Below are 6,420 nucleotides of genomic sequence, written 5' to 3'. Positions count from 1 at the left end.
GAATTAATTTGACTCTGAAGAGAGTCAGGAGAAAGTACATATTAATCATAAAGTTTTAAGTGTGCTGCCTATACAGGATCAGAAGCAATATGAGTACACAGGAGAGGAAGGCAGTCCTGAAAGAATGCATATATTTTTTGGCAGAAAATGTGGCACATAGATTTTCCTCTGATATTTCATGTCATTCTATTTATTGATGGGATACCTAGTCTCATGAGCAAGCACAAAATTTTAATCAACATACTGGACTCAATCTCACGACCACAGACTTCAGTGGAAATTGGATCAATCCCATTATCTGCCATATGACTCCACAGGGCTTCCATAGGGAGAACCTCATTTCCAGCTCCAGCCCGCAGGGCCCCTGAGGCTACATTTAAAGCAGTGAGCAATGTGAATACCAACAAGCCTAAAATAGCATTAAATATGTTTAAATAGGCCAAGATAATTTGGACAGCTACAAAAGCATAATCTGTACTGAAAGCCCACCAATATTTCCCACACATTTGTTACAGGAAATGAGCTATAAAACCCAGATGTGTTAAAAATATATTACATTTTCCAAGAGTGAAATGCCAGCCATGAGGAAGTCAATGGCAAAAAAAAAAATAAATAAAATAAATAAAATCCTACTGACTTATTCAGGGTGAAATCCTGGGCTCAATGGAACAACAATCTGGTTGGTTTCCATCCAAAAGATACTGCTCTGACAGAGGCCGAGTGAAACCTGGCCGACGCCGGTGGGCTCATAGCCGTCCCCCATTCTAGATGAGGGAGTCGGTCAAGCTCCGTTTTGCTTTGTAAAATGCCTGGAACAATGGGATTTACAGTGAAGACCTGGAAAATGCCTGCAGGCAGCTAAGCTGGGGTGGAAGGGGCACCTCCTGGAGAGCAAGGCTGGAGGCTGCCTGGCAGCCCTGTGTGCCGCTAGCAGCTAGACCAGCTGCCAGAAGTGGACAACAGGAAGCAGCCTGGTCTCCCAATAAACCAAAGGTCTGGCGGGGCAAAGTGCTGCCTGGAGAAAGGCTTGGAACTAGAAGTGGGGCCACGGTATTTATTCCGCAACGGATTCAGTAACTTAACAGGAACATATAAAAGAAACACTTTTCCCTCAGTAAGTCCAGAAAAAAAAGGAAAGATTGCTGACTGCTAAGTGTTAGAGCTGACAGAGAATGTATCTTGACAGATCATTAAATAAAAATGTGAAAAATGTTATGAACAAAGCCAAAATCTAGTGTTCTGTGTGACTTCCTAAACACTTAAGGATAGTGCCACAAGAATGTTATAGAAGCTTAAGATTCACTGTGAAATTTAGACTCTTTTGTAAGTTAAGTGCTTTTAATTATTTTACTTGTTTTTTGTAAGACTAAGCAGGCAAAAGAGTCAGAAAATTTAACTTTTGGGCCTATCTGAAACGCAGGCAGCAGTGAAATCTGGTCCACTGGAGGCTTCCTATCAGTTTGTCTCCGATCTCCTTGGGAGCAAAAGGGAACGACTGCTTTGGCAGCTCGCACCACGCTGGCAGCTAGATGCTCTCAGCAGTGCCTCCTCTCAATGCCTGGGACATCTGCCACAGCTACCACTACCACACAGGTGGAAAAGGCTGCAGTGACAATTCACCAGACATGGCCATGCCGAGGACACCAGGCAGGTCTTAGAAGGTGGGCTGCAGCACTGCGCTGGGTGTAGAAAGCCTTGCAGCCTCACGTACGGCCTCCAAAAGCCATGTGATGGGAAGGAGGCCATGCACAGCAGCTACTGCTCATTACTCCAGATAATGGCTAGAATTAACTGCAACATTTTTGTAATGCTCTTCAGGAGCCTCACTCAATCTACCAATCCCTAGAAATTAATGGTATGAACTTGCATTAAATCAGTCTGTCATTAGCCTGGCTTTCTTTATGGCAGCTCATTAGGAGGTATTTCCTGCAAGCAAGAAGCCAAAAGAACATCTACAGACACAAGTTAAAACGCGTTACGGTACATTAGCTGCCTTGCAGAACCTGCTTGTATCTCACAGCATGTGACAGTCACCCAAAAACAACACCCGGGGTGGGATGGGACCCACTGGGGCTATGGACTCAAGCTAGTTTGCTTGTGTAAAATACAGACGTAGCATTGTGGGAAAAGAGCTGGTGTGGGTTTGGCAAAAGCTGGGAACCTGCACTTGTTGAGATAATGTGGTTATTATTATATTTTTCAGTTTAATCTCTCCATTCTGACTATCAGTGGAAGGTTAGCTACGATGCTATGCTACACACCACAGAAACAGGGAAGGCAAGGGTGGTGCAACCCCTCTTTTGCTGCTTGCCAACTTGCTTCGTTTCAGGAAGCACTGAGAAAACAAATAGAGACTTACTAGGTTAAGAACAGTTTTGAAAATCTTGGCCTAAGTCTTCCTCCTCTGTGTAAAAAAATCCCATGGAATGCCACCCATGATCCTAATATTCAATCACTTCAATAGATGGGTTAATCATTTTTTTCAGAACACTGATATTATTCACATTTGAAGATTTAAAATCTGGGCAAAGAAAAGCTAAAAGCTGTCTGGGATTATGAAAAGGAGTCCACTGGAAAACAGAGGCTTTAAGATGCATTTCTCAAGCCTTAGCCACTGGCATATGCCTTCACTTTGCTCATACTCCTTTACGCTTATCTGTGTGGATTTTTCCAACATCTTCTGATTCTGTTGCTTTCTGTGAGAAGTCCTTAGAAGAAGTTGTTGCGACTGATGAATTTGTTAGTCTTTTCCTTCAGTTGTCATCGCAAATAAACTGTGTGAAAGCACTTTCCTGGAAAGTCACCAATTGCTACAGAAATTGAACTCTACCAGCTGAATGAAGATGCCTGTTGGCACTAGGTCTTCCAGGCAGTGCCTGAGACAGCGCCCGGCGATGGCATGCAGCGAGTTCAGTTCGGACCCTAGTGACATTGCAAACTGATCCACAGCAACTAAGGGCGTTAAACAATGAAAAAGAGGTGAGAACTCAACCAAATGGATGTAATTATAGTTACCAGTCCCTAAAAGCATGCATGTCATCAAAACCAAATCAAACCTTCCCCATTTCAAAGGCTAGATACTGCACGATATACTCTGCAATACTGCAGTAGGGCTTAAAACCACATGACCTCTGCAGGCACTACATTGTTTCCTATGGACATCCAGCTTCAATCAACTTGTCTGTTTAGCAGTTTTTGTAATCATCATTAGTGATTTCTTCAATAACAATCTTATACACTACAGATAGAGAAGGATGACCCCAGGGTGCTGATTAGATTTCCTTGAGTAGAGGTGATTACATACCCTGCCTTATCTATCACTACTAATTGTAACCAGGATTTGCTCAGCTTCAATTAACTCACTCGGTACTTCTGAACAGAATAACCTGGCCTCGTGTTTGCTGTTCCTTCTGATCTGTGCCTCAGCTGTCACAAGGACAAGGAAACCACCTGAAATAGGAGACACCCAGCAAGGATCTCCTCCCTCAAAGTGCAGATAAATGGGTGGGATGTGAGGCCAAATACACCTCAGTACTGCAGATAGATGGAGACATACCCAAGTAAATCCCTGCACCTGCGTGAAGTCCTGTTGATTTCGGTGGAGATCTGGCTAGCACTGATGGTTCGGCCTTGCTGAGAATTTGAGTATTAAAGATACCTTTAAAGATACAAGGGCTTTTATTCTTTGTAAGAAAGGCTGACCTGGAGAAACAGTCCCGTTTCTGCAGACAACCGCAGATTGCTTTGTGGAAGTGAAACCAGACAGTAACCCAGAAAGCCATCAAGCCTTCTGTAAGGAGCACGCAAAGGAAGCTAGACAGTTCCATCAGCCCTTAGTAACCAGCCTATACTACAACTAAATTTGTTAAGATTTTCTTTTAAGCCTTGTACTTTTATTATTTATTATACACAATGAAACTTCACTTATCCTAATGTCTTATCTGAAAAAAACACATTTGTTTGAAATGAGGTCCTGTCCCTTGACATATATTAACCGATGTGAAAAGCCCCCATTTATTCAAATGCCCATTTATCCATTTTAATACCGTTGGAATAAAGGAGGTCTCACAATATGTCAGACATTTTTTTGAACAAAACTCAAAGTTAATTAAACCAAACCCTACAATATTTATGATTTTTTCATAGCTCAATGTGGCTTAGAAAAGGTGATGTTAATATTGACATTAATTAACGTCAGTCTTAATGTACTATTACATTAATAGGCTGGCATATCTTTCAGCCTAAGGCAATGCACTATGCTGCTAAAGCTATTTATAACAAAAGTATTTTAAACAGCTTTGCCCCCCACCAAAAAAAAAAAAATCAATTTATACTAAATGTTGTTGCAGAATCAGATTCATCACCCTAGGGATTAAGAGAAAACGAAAGACCAATTTAATGACAGGATTTAGTTCATTATTTATTTTCTAGCATGTAAATTATAGATTGTCATGAATTTTTCATCCTTTTGGTGCCCACTACCTAATTCATGTGAAAAACATAAGTCTGTGTTACAAAGAGCGAGCTCCCTGGCTCTGTGTACGAGAAACATCTCCTCTGCCTTTTGACAGACGATAATCTGTCAAAATGAAAAATTAATGGAGGCTCCCTTAATTCATCATCTTCTGCCTCTCTTCTATTAATGGCTTTTTTTTTTTTTTTTTTTTTTTTACTTCTATAACTCTGCTCGCACTGAATAGAACTGGTGTGGGGGGTGAAGATAAACAGGTCAGCTGACTGCTTGAGCTTATGCGATGCACTATAATTCAGCTGATAGATGGATGACATGTGTTATTTATTAAATGCATTCAGGAATCCTGTGGTTTCCAACACAGACTATAAGTGTGCTGAGATAAAGCTCATACCACGTCTTCCTGCTCTCAGCTTGGCCATAAAGAAAATTACCCTGTATAAATGATCATAAAGAAGCTGCATGAACTACGTGTGTTGTGGTACATACAACTCAACTCATCCATGTAGCAACCAACAGAAAAGAATAATTAGCTTTGGTCTGATTATTAAATGCCCATATAAAAACACCCCCCCATTAACTTTGCAGAAATCTTTTATTTCACTGATAAAGACAAGTCCCAGAGCACAAAAAAGCATTTAAACAGTGCAGAAATGTGCCATTATAAATATATTTCATAATTTTCCTAATCACAAAAAATCTAAAAACTAAAAGCTGCACCAAAGGTTTTCTTCTTTTCACAAGCCATCCACTTTTGCATGATCTTACATACCTGATGCTTTACTATGGCTGTGACAAGATAAAGCCCAGGAAAACTATGCCTCATCAAAAATGGAGGATCTTGACAGTTGCACGATGTGATTGCTGAGGACAGAGGAGCAGTATGGAAATGGACCCGTCTACAAGTCAAATGAATATTTGCTAGGAATAGCAGTGGGGATTATAACAACAGAAAAGCATTTCCTTTTATAAAGGGCATGCAGTGCACATCTACACATGCTTTGAAAGAATCATTTTTTGCTATGGAAATCCCTACTCAAACATCCATTTTTAACACCGGAATAATACTGTGGCTGGCTCCAGAGCTATGTCACAGAAAAAACGTAGCCTAACTCTCTGTCAGGCTGAGTGGTAGTTAGAAGTAACTTCTGAACTAGTAACCCGCAGACTCCAGAAGGGATAAGCAGCCTATTGCATATTCATTTTAACCCGTAGCCAAGCAGGACCACTTTCATGCAGAACTTGCTATCTCTCACAGAGCGATATACATATTGTAAAGGAAGTCGTTTATCACACTAGTTAGAATATGATTACGACACCGAAGCCTGGCCCACGTCTCACTGAGGTTAATGCAAAGATACCCACTGAAGTCATGAGCAAGCCTTGACCCAGTTGCTGCAATTTGTTCAAACCTCGGAGCCTGCTGAATTTGTGTAGAGCCAGCTTGAAACCAGAAAGTTTTGGCCTAGAATGAAAGAGGCCAAACCGGCAGCCTCTGTTATCAAACCGTGTTTATGATAGCTGTAACCTGCATGCCTTACTTCCCCTGTGACCAGGAGAGAAAGAAAATGACACTATCAGTTGTTCAAAATTATTCTTTTCTTTGTAAAATGTCTTGGCTAATTATTTTGATCTTTGGAGGTCAGCTGTATATAACAATAAAAACAAACAAGCAAAAAGAAAATCATGAAACACTGGCAAAAACTGAAAAAAATCCTGACCATCCATAATGAAAACGGGAGCAATTCTTCACTACTGTACAGCTTTGCAAGTGAATTGATTGGCTCAGCAGATGAAAAAGGGGCTACAAAGCCAGACATCTTTACAAGAGTGGCCAGTCACTGGATTTGGAGCAAGAAATCTCTAGGACCAAAAGTCATTAACATCTGAAAGGTGTTCTCTAGCCAGCGTGAAATGAGCTGGTCGCCACTTATTTCTCACTGTTCGTG

The sequence above is a fragment of the Apteryx mantelli genome, chromosome 16 (assembly GCF_036417845.1).
Source record: "Apteryx mantelli isolate bAptMan1 chromosome 16, bAptMan1.hap1, whole genome shotgun sequence".
Taxonomy (NCBI): Eukaryota; Metazoa; Chordata; class Aves; order Apterygiformes; family Apterygidae; genus Apteryx; species Apteryx mantelli.
This window is presented reverse-complemented; position numbering follows the sequence as displayed.